The sequence below is a fragment of the Gorilla gorilla genome, chromosome 10 (genome assembly GCF_029281585.2).
Source record: "Gorilla gorilla gorilla isolate KB3781 chromosome 10, NHGRI_mGorGor1-v2.1_pri, whole genome shotgun sequence".
Taxonomy (NCBI): domain Eukaryota; kingdom Metazoa; phylum Chordata; class Mammalia; order Primates; family Hominidae; genus Gorilla; species Gorilla gorilla.
In genome coordinates, this window is record NC_073234.2 from 71141171 (window position 1) to 71154485 (window position 13315).

Below are 13315 nucleotides of genomic sequence, written 5' to 3' on the forward strand. Positions count from 1 at the left end.
TGCCCTTTTGCTGATGTGTTCCTCTTGACGTGCAGCCACTTGTGTCTCTTCTACCAGTGTGTTCCTGTTGACATTCAGCCACTTATGTTTGTGCCTGCTAGGGCCTCAGGGGTTTTATGGGCACTGGATGGGGGCATGGCGGGCCAGGGTGGTCTTAGAAAATGCAACATTTGGGTGCAAAGGCAGGAATGCCTGTCTTCACCTAGATCTGTGGGCATAGGCCTGAGGGTGGAGCCCTTGCCAGAGACCCCACCCTTCTCCTCCCAGTACTTCCCTGCTCTCCTCCTGTATCAATACTTACTAAAGTGTTTTTGTGATCTCCAAATTCGTATTCATGGTTCTTTCATGGTCATTCACAGACATACACAGAGCAGAGAGAAGTTTGAATTGCCCAGGACAGCTGAGGTTGAATGAAGAAACACTCTGCCTTCTTGTTCCAGCTCTAACACTATAAATGTATCCTTTCTGCAGTCAATTTAGTGCCATGTTTTTCACATTTTTATGCTTTTTTTTTGGCTGATTTCACTGTTTAAAATGCCCCCAAACCTTGTGCTGAAGTGCTGCCTGCCTCCTGTTCCTAAGTGCACAAGAAGGCCACAATGTGCCTTTTGGAGAAAAAACGTGTTAGATAAGCTTCCTTCAGGCATGAGTTATAGTGCTACTGGCTGTGAGTTCAATGTTAATGACTCAGCTATACAGTACATCCAGCAAAAAGAAGAAGACATTCACTGGTCTGTATATGAGGCCACTCTGAAAAGTACTAAAATAACATCTATAGTTTTTGATGAAGCTATAGAAAAAATGGAAAAGTGGCTAAACTTCTGGCTTCATGAGATAATGACAGACCAAACAAACAAACAAACAAACAAACAAACCGGACAACACTGTTGTGAGGCCGAAAATAGAGAAACTTAAGGTAAGGTTATGTTACCCAGAACCAGGAAAACCTTAAGCCCTTCTTGGCTAGAGCTGGCTGGCTCACACATGTAAAAATCAGTATAGTGTGAAAAATGTTAAACTTGCAGGCAAGGCAGATTCTGTAGATCAAGAGACTATAGAATAATTTTTAAAATATCTACCAAGTTTATAATAGCTAAGATTTGGAAGCAACTTAAGTGTTCATAAACAGATGAATGGATAAAGAAAATGTGGTACTTATACACAACAGAGTACTATTCAGTCATAAAAAGAATGAGATCCAGTCATTTGCAATGACATGGATGAAACTGGAGATAATTATGTTAAGCGAAATAAGCCAGATGCAGAAAGACAAACATCACATATTCTCACTTATTTGTGGGATCTAAAACTAAAAACAAGTGAACTTACAGACTGAAAGAGTAGAAGGATAGTTACCAGAGCCTGGCAGGGGCAGTGGGGGTGTCGGGGGAGGAGGTGGGGACGGTTAATTGGTATACAAAAATAGAAATAATGAATAAGACCTACTATTTGATAGCACAACAGAGTGACTACAGTCAATAATAACCGCATTGTACATTTTAAAAGAAAGAGTGAAAATTGATTGTTTGTAACTCAAAGAATAAATGCTTGAGGGGATGGACACCCCATTCTCCATGAAGTGCTTATTGCACATTGCATGCCTTTATCAAAACATCTTGTATACACCATGAATACATATACCTACTATGTACCCACAAAAGCTAAAAAAAAAAAACCTGCTAAATATTATACAAAAGAATTATGTGAAGGAGAAGACTTTCAATGCCAGTGTTACTGGTTTGTTTTACCAGGATATTGGCAAATGAACCTATATCATGCAAACGGCTTCCAAAGCCCCTGGCTTTAAATCATTCAAAGATTGTGTAATTCGTTATTTTTAATACATATATATTAAATAAGGTGTCAGAAACACAGGTAAACAAAGCTATGTACTGATCGGTTGATGAAAATGTGACCAGAAGCTTGCAGGAACCTAACCCTGTATTTTCTGTAGGAGCAATGGGTCTGTATTCACTAATTCAGTGTTCATGGCAACTTTATAGAACATAACTAGTGAATAATGAGATGCAACTTCTTGTCAAGATTTTTTTTCGAGACAGTCTTGCTCTGTCATCCAGGCTGGATGATAACTTTCCTAACTGCAGTCTTCACCTCCAAGGCTCAATTGATCCTCCCACCTCTGCCTCCTGAGTAGCTGGGACTATATGTGCACACCAGCACACCTGGCTAATTTTTGTATTTTTTGTAGACACGGGGTTTTTCTATGTTGCCCAGGCTGGTCTTGAGCTCCTGGGCTCAAGCAATCCTCCTGCCTCAGCCCCCCAAAGTGCTGGGATTACAGGTGTGAGCCACCATGTCCGGTCTTCTCAAGTACTTGAATAGGTTTATACAACTGTGGGCTCTGGCTAGACAGGTTCAAAATCTGTAGGGCAGGCCTGCGGCTGGAAAATTTGGGGCAGGGGCTGGCAATGAAGTCTGGAGGCAGAATTACTTCTTCCCAGGGGAAATCCTCAGTTTTGCTCATAAGGCCTTTCAACTGATTAGATGAGGCCCACTCAGATTATCAAGGATAATCTCCTTTACCTAAAGTCAACTAATTGTATATCTACAAAAACACCTTCATAGCAGCACTAGATTATTGTTTGATTGAGTAAGTAGATTCTTTGCCCAGCTGAGGTGACACATAAAACTGACCATGGCACTGGCTAACATTTACTGAGTCTTCACAATATTGATGCACTGGTCTCAATGCCTTCACACTTATTTAACCCTAACCACAATCTCATGTGGATGGTAATATTATTATCTGCATTTTACAGACAAGAAAACTGAGGCTCAGGATCAAGCAGCTAGTGTGTGGTAGAGCTGGAAATCTCTACCACACAGTAGGGTAGACCCCCTAGTCTCTTCTCATGCCCAGCTTACTCAACTTACGTAAAGAGAAAGTAGTTGTGGCAAGAAATCTCATAATTCCAGAGGTGGGCCGAATTTTTACCTTAAAGATGGTACTGCCTAAATGGATTTTGAGGGTCCTGTGCCATTCATCAGGGTCCAGGCTTCTGAGCAGGTATTGGTCTCTCCCTCTGCCATAGGCTTCACCTCTTCCCACCTCACCCAGGCTCAGCCTGGTGCTGGGTTCCAGGAAACCACAGTGGTGATATGATTGGTTATCTAACAATTACACATTTTTTTTACTAGCCTAGAATAGGCTAACGCTGGTGACAGAAGCCAAATACCGTGGAGAAACAAAATTCACATACAGATCCATCAAATTATGTCTGGCAATGTTTACACCGAGTTAAAATAATCTCTGAGGTCTCAGGTCATTTCCATAAACAGTGTGGCTTGAAGTGGTTGTACTGAAACCACTAAATGTCTTGAGGCAGAGGGTCTGTGATTGTTAGAAACATCTATTATAACTGTTTCAGTTGTAAAAAGCAAAGTGAGTCAAAATAGAAACACAAATTACCAACTAGTAAAATTGAAGTAAAATAAAACTAAAGAAAATTAAAGTTCATTAAAAATTGATAATGGTAATTCAACATGAATATGGGGAATGGGCCACATGCATAAAGACTAATTCTTCAGCTATTTCCATAATGTGATTCAAAATACTGTTTTAGTTTTGTTTGATTTGTAGAACTCTCAAAATACTTCATGATCTTTTCACTTAGGGATGTAGGTCACCCATCTGCTTACTGAGACAGCCCTAAAAAAAAAATTAAATTGTGAGGGAAATGTAAGATGTTCTGATATCCTTGGTGGAGGTCATTCATTCATTTATATGAAAAATATGCTGTGTCTCTAGGACCATGTGCAAAATCAGATCAACCACACTTATTCAGGCCAGCGCAGGTGTGTGGCCTCATCACAGAGAGACCAACTCAGCTGAGTGTTTGAGAAGAAACACATCATCCCCACGGAATCATACTTCCCCTCTCTCTAGGTACAGGAGGCACATGGAAGAGGAAAAAAGATGAAATGTTATCCTGGATCAGTCAGAGAGTGAATCCTACTTTAAACAGCTAGCTTTTCACTACTTGGTGAAGGAATAGATGTTTCAACATATGTTTTAAGACATGTCATACACTTAAGGGAGTAAAACAGAGTAGTTGATTACCATACTACAAAAAAAGTACAAATATTTGAGCCCTGTTCTCAGAAATAAGTTATATTTATTTTCCCCAGTGATATGCTGGATATAGGTCTTCAAAGAAATACAAGAGAACAATTTCAGTTCCATTAATATTCTGTGGAAATTGCCATTTAAAAAAGCTAGGCCTTGTGTGGTCAGATCAAAGAAATGGGAAGTTCCCCAGATACGTGATAGAGTAAGCAGAGCAAGATTGAAATGTGTGAGAATAAGTAGGAGGTGTGGAGGATGGAAAACCTACCATTGGCACAGAACCTGAGGGAAGGACTGTTAGGGAGTGAGGGGTCAACTAGGAAAGCAGCTCCTAAATGGTGAAGGCTCATGCTGAGGCATACAGCCAACTTGATTGCAAATGTTGTCAGGTTACAGCTAGGAAAGTGGAGGCAGTCATGTTTAGAAATGATAATTTTGATCAAAATTCATTCCTTTAGATGGAAAGGAGACATGAGTTGGGGGGAACAGCTGAGACCTTAGCCTGACTCTTGCGGCCTCTCTGTATTACTAGCAATGGCTGGCAGCTTCTGACCTTAAGGATAAAACACAGGATAATAAGTAAACAACTTCACAATGACACAAGGGATTTCCCTTGATTATGGCTTTTCTGTTAACCAAAGGCATTCTCATGGATGAATCGATGAAGTCAGGGAGGCCCTGGGCCTGGGGGAGCTGACACTCAGGCATGCACTTTCCTCCTTGGGGTTCTCAGAAGCGGGGAATGAAGCCAAGTCAGATGGCCTGGTTCAGATGCAGTGCTGCACCCACTCCATCTTTGACTCAAGTTACTTAACCCTCCTAGACCTCAGCTTCCTCACAGGGAAAATAGGGCTAGTACAGCATCTCTCTCATAGGATTGTTATGATGATTAAAGTAGACAATGCCTAGGACCGGGCATGAAGTGGGCTCTGAAGTGTTTGTAGTGTAGCCACTGTGTCTGACTCTTTTGGTAAGATACTTCTGCTTTAGTTATCTCATTTAAGCTTCACAACAGCATATACAAACGCTTTTATTATTTACATGTTTTAAATGTAAGAAAGTTGAATTCAGAGAAGATAACTTGTCAAGAGTAACACAGGCAGTCACTATTTGAATCCAGGTCTTTCTTGACTCAAGTCTTGTTCACTGTACTGGGAAGGTCAGCATATATAAAAGATGGTACTGGGGCACTGTTGGGAAGCTCCAGCTGAGTACAGAGGTGAGAGGCTTCGTCCTGGAGGCTGTCGGGGATAATGGGATGTTGTGGCTGGGTAAGAGGAGACCAGTTCAAATCTGTGTTGTTGGACTGACTTTAAACTGTGTTGAGAAACCTGCATAAAAGGGATGTGGGAAGAGTGGCCTCCTCCATCTGAAAAGGGTAATGGGTGTTGTTTTCCAGATGTGTGATTTGTCATGTCACAGTAGAGCAAGACCTCACTAATGGTGACACAACAAGACCCAACAAGACCCAATGTGGTGAATAATAAGAACTCATGCTTTTTTGATCCCTTGATACAGTATGCACTGTGGAAGAATTTCTCCTATTCAATACTGACAGGAATTCTCTGAGGCTACTTGCTGTTATCATCTCCATTTTTGCAGTTGAGGAAACTGAGGCTGATAGGTGGAAGAACCAGGATTGGAAGGGACATCATAGGCACCTGAGAGCCTGTGATGACATCCCCTGCACTGTCTTTCTCCGGCAGCTGTACACTCATTGGCCTCGTGTCCACATTTCCAGTCTCATCTCCCACTGCCATTTTGCAGTAGTTTGCTCTCACCACATCCCCTTCCTCTCTGCTATGTAATGTATCTGTCCTTTCTGCTTGTAATGGTTTTAGTATTGTCATCCATCTCCACACCTTCTCCCCAATAATTTCTTTTGGCATAAAACAATCCATTTAATACTTTTTTAAAACCACCTGTCCAGGTGCTGGAGAGGATGTGGAGAAATAGGAACACTTTTACACTGTTGGTGGGACTGTAAACTAGCTCAACCATTGTGGAAGACAGTGTGGCAATTCCTCAAGGATCTAGAACTAGAAATACCATTTGACCCAGCCATCCCATTACTGGATATATACCCACAGGATTATAAGTCATGCTGCTATAAAGACACTTGCACATGTATGTTTATTGCAGCACTATTCACAATAGCAAAGACTTGGAACCAACCCAAATGTCCATCAATGATAGACTTGATTAAGAAAATGTGGCACATATACACCATGGAATACTGTGCAGCCATAAAAAGGGATGAGTTCATGTCCTTTGTAGGGACATGGATGAAGCTGGAAACCATCGTTCTCAGCAAACTATCGCAAGGACAAAAAACCAAACACCGCATGTTCTCATTCATAGGTGGGAATTGAACAATGAGAACACATGGGTACACGAAGGGGAACATCACACACTGGGGCCTGTCATGGGGTGGGGGGAGGGGGGAGGGATAGCATTAGGAGATATACCTAATGTAAATGATGAGTTAATGGGTGCAGCACACCAACATGGCTCATGTATGCATATGTAACAAACCTGCACGTTGTGCACAAGTACCCTAAAACTTAAAGTATAATAATAAAACAAAAAACAAAAAACAAAAACACCTGTCCAGTTCATTGCAACTTATCTGGAAACCTATAGCGCTTATTATTGCCTTCCTTATCATTTGCCAGTTTGTACTCTTAGGTTAACAAGCCCTCAAAGTCTTCCATTTTTAACCCCTATCAATCCTTCTTTCCACACTGTCTAACTTAATAAATATTGACTAATTGAAATTGACTAATTTCAGGAAAAGAATATAATAATCTGGAAAAACAATTTTAAGACACACACACAAAACACATTTACTGTAAAATTGTAGCATGAGTGAGAGTTTATGGATATTAGAATAAAAAGCCTTCATCATCTTATTTCAATGAAAAGAAAGTAAATTAATGCAAAAAATATATAGCCAAGGAAAAAACTATAACCAAAAGGCAGAAAGTTAAAGGGATATGCCAGGATCATGGTGGAGTTGATACACCAGTTTGGAAGACTTAGGTCAACTGGGGACCCCAAATCCTTGAGTGTGAAACAAAGTGCAGCAGCCAAACTGAGAGAAACCATCTATACCATAGATAGTTATTAAGCAGCACTTCATTTCTCTTATGTATCTTTTTAGTAGTCCTCATGCTAAATAACATTTTGTATAAATTGTGATATTATTTAATTACCTGACTTCATCCAAACAAATGAGAGAAAGATAATTTAGAAGTAAAATTGATATTAGATTTTGATAGTTTTATTGTGTCTTCTTCCAGCAGTTGTTTGCACAAGAAGCAAGTTATCTCTGTAGTCGTGTAGGTTAAAATTGTTATCTAGTTTAAAACATTTTTCTTTTAAGGACTTAATATTTACTCCCTGATATTTTGCCATCATGCTGTTGTTGTTGTTGTTGTGTGTGTTTAAATATATATCTGCCTTGCTAAACATTTAGGCTTCTATTCACACCATTGCTGTGTTTGCTGAATTAAATCTTTTAGTAGAAACTACAGTTCGCTGATCAAGTATTGAAAAAATCAGGCCAGGCACGGTGGCTCATGCCTGTAATTCCAGCACTTTAGGAGGCCAAGGTGGGTGGATTGCTTGAGGTCAGGAGTTCGAGACCAGCCTGGCCAACGTGGTGAAACCCTGTCTTTACTAAAAATACAAAAATTAGCTGGGCGTGGTGGCATGCACCCGTAATCTCACCTACTCAGGAGGTGGAGGCAGGAAAATCGCTTGAACCCGAGAGGTGGAGGTTGCAGTGAGCCAAGATTATGCCACTGCACTCCAGCTTGAGTGACAGAGCAAGACTTGTCTTGAAAAAAAGAAAAAAATTAGATTTTTATTTCTCAATCTTTTCTCTAAACATTTCCTAGAAATAGGGAGAATCCATTCCTATTTCATATACTAACAGAGATGATGTTTGTAAGAACATCTCAGATTTCCAGGTATACCATGACTTTCCTCTTTTTGGAATATCTTCCTGTCTTACCTTCAGATATTGTTAGAAGACAGAATGCAGCTATTTTAGCTAAGACATGTAATTAACCTAGGTACTCATCAATGGTTGATCGGATAAGACAAATGTGGTACATATATACCATGAAATACTATGCAGCCATAAAAAAACAACAAAATCATGTCCTTTGCAGCAACATGGATGCAGCTGGAGGTCATAATCTTAAGTGAATTAACACAGGAACAGAAGACCAAATACAGCATGTTCTCACTTATAAGTGAAAACCAAACATTGGGCATACATGGACACAAACATGGGAACAACAGACACTGCAGAACAATCAGGTGAAGCCTCAGCTGGCATCAAGGCTATTAGAGGTGGGAGGGATCAAGGGATGGGGGAGTGGGTAGAAAAACTACCTATTGGATAGTATGCTCACTACCTGGGTGACAGGATCCATACTCCAAACCTCAACATCACACAGTGTATCTATGTAACAAACCTGCGTGTGTATCCCCTGTATCTAAAGGTTGAAATTAAAAAAAAGAATGTATCTGTTTTATATAACTGTTATATTTCCTTGCATAAAAGAGATAGTTAAAAATATCATTCTCCGCCAGGCACAGTGGCTCATGTCCATAATCCTAACACTTTGGGAGGCTGAGGAAGGCAGATCACCTGAGGTCAGGAGATCGAGGCCAGCCTGACCAAATGGTGAAACCCTGTCTCTACTAAAAATACAAAAATTAGCCAGGTGTGGTGGCGGGCACCTGTAATCCCAGCGACTGGGGAGGCTGAAGCAGAATTGCTTGAACCCAGGAGGCAGAGGTTGCAGGGAGCTGAGATCGCACCATTGCACTCCAGCCTGGGTGACAACAGCGAAACTCTGTCTCAAAAAAAAAAAAAAATATATATATATATGTGTGTGTATATATATATATGTGTGTATATATATATGTGTATATATATATGTGTATATATATACACATATATATAATTTATACATATAAATTAATATACAAAAATTATATGTAAATAATATATACATATATTTCTCAAACAGGCTTTTCCTCACTTTCTGAACCTATTAGTGGAATTTCTCTATGTGCTTTCTGCCTTATTTATACCCAAAATAATTCTGTACAAAGTTTACTATTAAGATGTGAGAGCATACGAATCATTACTACCCTGTTTGCTGGCTCTTTTAAATGTGTGCAATTTATTTTAATATGGAACAACTGGAAAACAATCAGGTGAAACCGCCTTTGGCATCAAGAAATAATTAAATCATCTTCGTGCTGATACCCACCGTCCTCAGCTGCAGATGCCAGAGCTGTCATCCTTCAGTGATCTCTCCCAGAGATGGTTTTAAATGTGGAATCTCCGCTTGTTTGCAGCAACTCTGACTGTTTTAAAGGATAAGTGGGGGAAAGGACATGATAGTATCTCCTCCTGTCTAGGTATGGGCGTTATTTTGTTGAAACTAGTCAGATGTGGAAAAATGGTTCTGTAAGGCGCTCAAGCCCAGGATTTTAAGTCATACATGTTATAATAATACACTTAGCATAACCCTTCTTTCTTTTTGATGAAGAAACGTGGCTGTTTTCTACAAAATGCATTTTGGAAAAGCCACTTCTGGCGGTTGTACTGCATGTGGCCATTCAATCTGACTGGCAAGCGACGAAAACCACCTTTCTTTATTCATTTCTTAAGTCTCATCGACTCAGGTAATATACATTCAGTGTCTTTGAATTTATTAGATACAGCTAAGTGGATTTAGACTAAAATAATTACAGCTTTTGATTCAATTTAGAGCATGCTTTCTGGGATTTCCTGCTCCCTGAAACACCCAGCCACTGATTCCAGGAATATTCCCCTTGAGTGGCTTGTTCCACACACTGGCCCTAACCTCTCAGGAATATCTGCCATACACAACCAACAGTCTCTTCAACACCCTCCTAGAAGACACCAAATGCAGAAAAAAAGGAAAGATTTAATGCAAAGAATAAATGTATTCATCCAGTCAAATGAGTGCCATTCACTGTCTAGGTCTAGAATGTATACCCGTGAAATCAGAGTCTTATTCTCAGCAGCTGGCAGAAAAGAAGGCATGTAATCAGATGGAAACATAATGTATGAGTCACATCCTCATTAGGAAAAAGAAAGTACACTCACGTAAAGATAATTGGAGGAGGATTTGTCCACAAAGGCAGGTTTATAGCCATAGAGAGGATGGTGTGATGGTGGAGTACCCTAGGCTAGTAAGTGGAGAGTTGCTGTCATTGAGAGGTGACAGCTTGTTGGCAGCCCTTGCTCACTCTCGGCGCCTCCTTGGCATTGGTGCCCACTCTGGCCGCGCTTGAGGAGCCCTTCAGCCCGCTGCTGCACTGTGGGAGCCCCTTTCTGGGCTGGCCAAGGCCAGAGCCGGCTCCCTCAGCTTGCGGGGAGGTGTGGAGGGAGAGACGCGGGTGGGAACCAGGGCTGCGGGTGGCGCTTGCAGGCCAGCGGGAGTTCCGGGTGGGCATGGGCTTGGCGGGCCCCACACTTGGAGCGGCCGGCTGGCCCCGCCTGCCCCGGTCAGTGAGGGGCTTAGCACCTGGGCCAGCAGCTGCTGTGCTCGATTTCTCGCAGTGCCTTAGCTGTCTCCCCAGGGGGCAGGGCTCAGGACCTGCAGCCTGCCATACCTGAGCCTCCCCCGACCCCCGCCCCTGCTGCAGGCTCCTGCACGACCGGAGCCTCCCCGACGAGCGCTGCTTCCTGCTCCAGGGTGTCCAGTCCCATCACTGCCCAAGGGCTGAGGAGTGCGGGGGCATGGCGCGGGACTGGCAGGCAGCTCCACGTGTGGCCCCAGTGCGGGATCCACTGGGTGAAGCCAGCTAGGCTCCTGAGTCTGGTGGGGACTTGGAGAATCTTTATGTCTAGCTAAGGGATTGTAAATACACCAATCAGCACTGTGTATCTAGCTCAAGGTTTGTAAACACACCAATCAGCACCCTGTGTCTAGTTCAGGGTTTGTGAATGCACCAGTGGGCACTCTGTATCTAGTTAATCTGGTGGGGACTTGGAGAATCTTTATGTCTAGCTAAGGGTTTGTGAAGGCACCAATCCGCACTCTGTGTCTAGCTCAGGGTTTGTAAATGCACCAATCAGCACTCTGTGTCTAGCTCAGAGTTTGTAAATACACCAATTGACACTCTTTATCTAGCTAATCTAGTGGGGACCCACGTGGAGAACTTTTGTGTTTAGCTCAGGGATTGTAAATGCACCAATCAGCACCCTGTCAAAACGGACCAATCAGCTCTCTGTAAAACAGACCAATCGGCTCTCTGTAAAATGGACCAATCAGCAGGATGTGGGTGGGGCCAGATAAGAGAATAAACGCAGGCTGCCAGAGCCAGCAGTGGCAACATGCTCGGGTCCCCTTCCACATTGTGGAAGCTTTGTTCTTTTGCTCTTTGCAATAAATCTTGCTGCTCACTCTTTAGGTCCACACTGCCTTTATGAGCTGTAACACTCACTGTGAAGGTCTGCAGCTTCACTCCTGAAGCCATCGAGACCACAAACCCACCAGGAGGAACGAACAACTCCAGACGCGCCGCCTTAAGAGCTGTAACACTCACGGCGGAGGTCTGCAGCTTCACTCCTGAGCCAGCGAAACCACGAACACATCTGAACATCAGGAGGAACAAACTCCAGACACGCCGTCTTTAAGAACTGTAACACTCACTGCGAGGGTCCGTGGCTTCATTCTTGAAGTCAGTGAGACCAAGAACCCACTGAGATCAAGAACCCACCAATTCCGGACACATTATCACCCCTAGAGCTAACAGGAAGAAAGAACAGAACAATTACCCAAACCTGGAATGAGAGAGTCTTGTAGAAATGTCCCCTTGAGAAGTGCAAGGAGTGACACATCCATCTTAAGGCAACACGAATGATTCGCTGACTTTCCTCCCTTCCTCTCACCTCTTGTCAGGGCATTCCATTGCACTCAAACTGCAAGCCAGAGGACATGGGAGCTTGTTGTTGTAAATCGTATAGGGTAGTCTTCTGGACAAAAAGCAGAGTGAAGCAGGATGGAGAAAAGATCTCAAGGAGAAACAAGACACCAAGCAAACACAGATTAAATGTCCTGCCAACAAGAGTTCCTTATGTAGTAGGGAGACAGGGCAGTAAACAGACTGGATAGGCTGGTTGACATGAGCTCCATAAGTGGCACACACACTGTGCAATTGGAGGCCTAAGAACAAATCCTAATTCAGAGGGAGAGGAGTCGGTGGTGTTTATGGGAGACCTTTTTGAACTTTGAATAATGAAGAGTTTTCGTGGTGAGAAAACTAGCCCCTGAGTGAGGAATTGGCCGGGCACACACAGCTGGGCCTTGACATTCTGTTGCATATGAACAATTTCACACAGCATCAACATCAGACAATGTTGATGGATCTGTGCTTGGATGGATCAAGCCAAAGACAATAGCACTCTGTAATTATGTCTGAACACAAACAGATGCATGAAGATTGTCCAAACCACAAAATGGTCAAATATTCCTCTATCCTAGATAATATGAGTGACTGCTCCTTTCTTGTTTTTTTTTTTAAATGGAGTTTCACTCTTGTTGCCCAGGCTGGAGTGCAATAGCGCGATCTCGGCTCACCGCAACCTCCACCTTCTGGATTCAAGTGATTCTCCTGCCTCAGCCTCCCGGGTAGCTGGGATTACAGGCATGCGCCACCACGCCTGGCTATTTTTTTTGTATTTTTAGTAGAGACAGGGTTTCTCCATGTTGGTCAGGCTGGTCTCGAACTCCCAACTTCAGGTGATCCACCTGCCTTGGCCTCCCAAAGTGCTGGGATTATGGGCGTGAGCCACCACACCTGGCCAACTGCTTCTTCTTTACAAATTACAGATTTAGCCTTGTTCCATCTCTCCCACCTTATTGATAAGATTTATTGAGATGCTCCATCATGGAATTACCCTCACTTCTAACAGCGTTCAGTCCTGAGCAAAGCCCTTCCTTCCTACCCATATTCACTAAATACTAGCCCAAATCTTATAATAAGTCCTTTCTAACATTCGGACTTAGACGCCCCACGTCTCCCCATGGTGTGCACTCTCCTTTTCCACAATGAGGAGCAATAAACTCAATGTGTGCAGTCACAGCTGTGTTCCTGGTGGGTTATGGTTGTAGGGTATTGACACTGGCTATAATTGAGAAAGACATTTTAGGCTGGCAATGCATCATA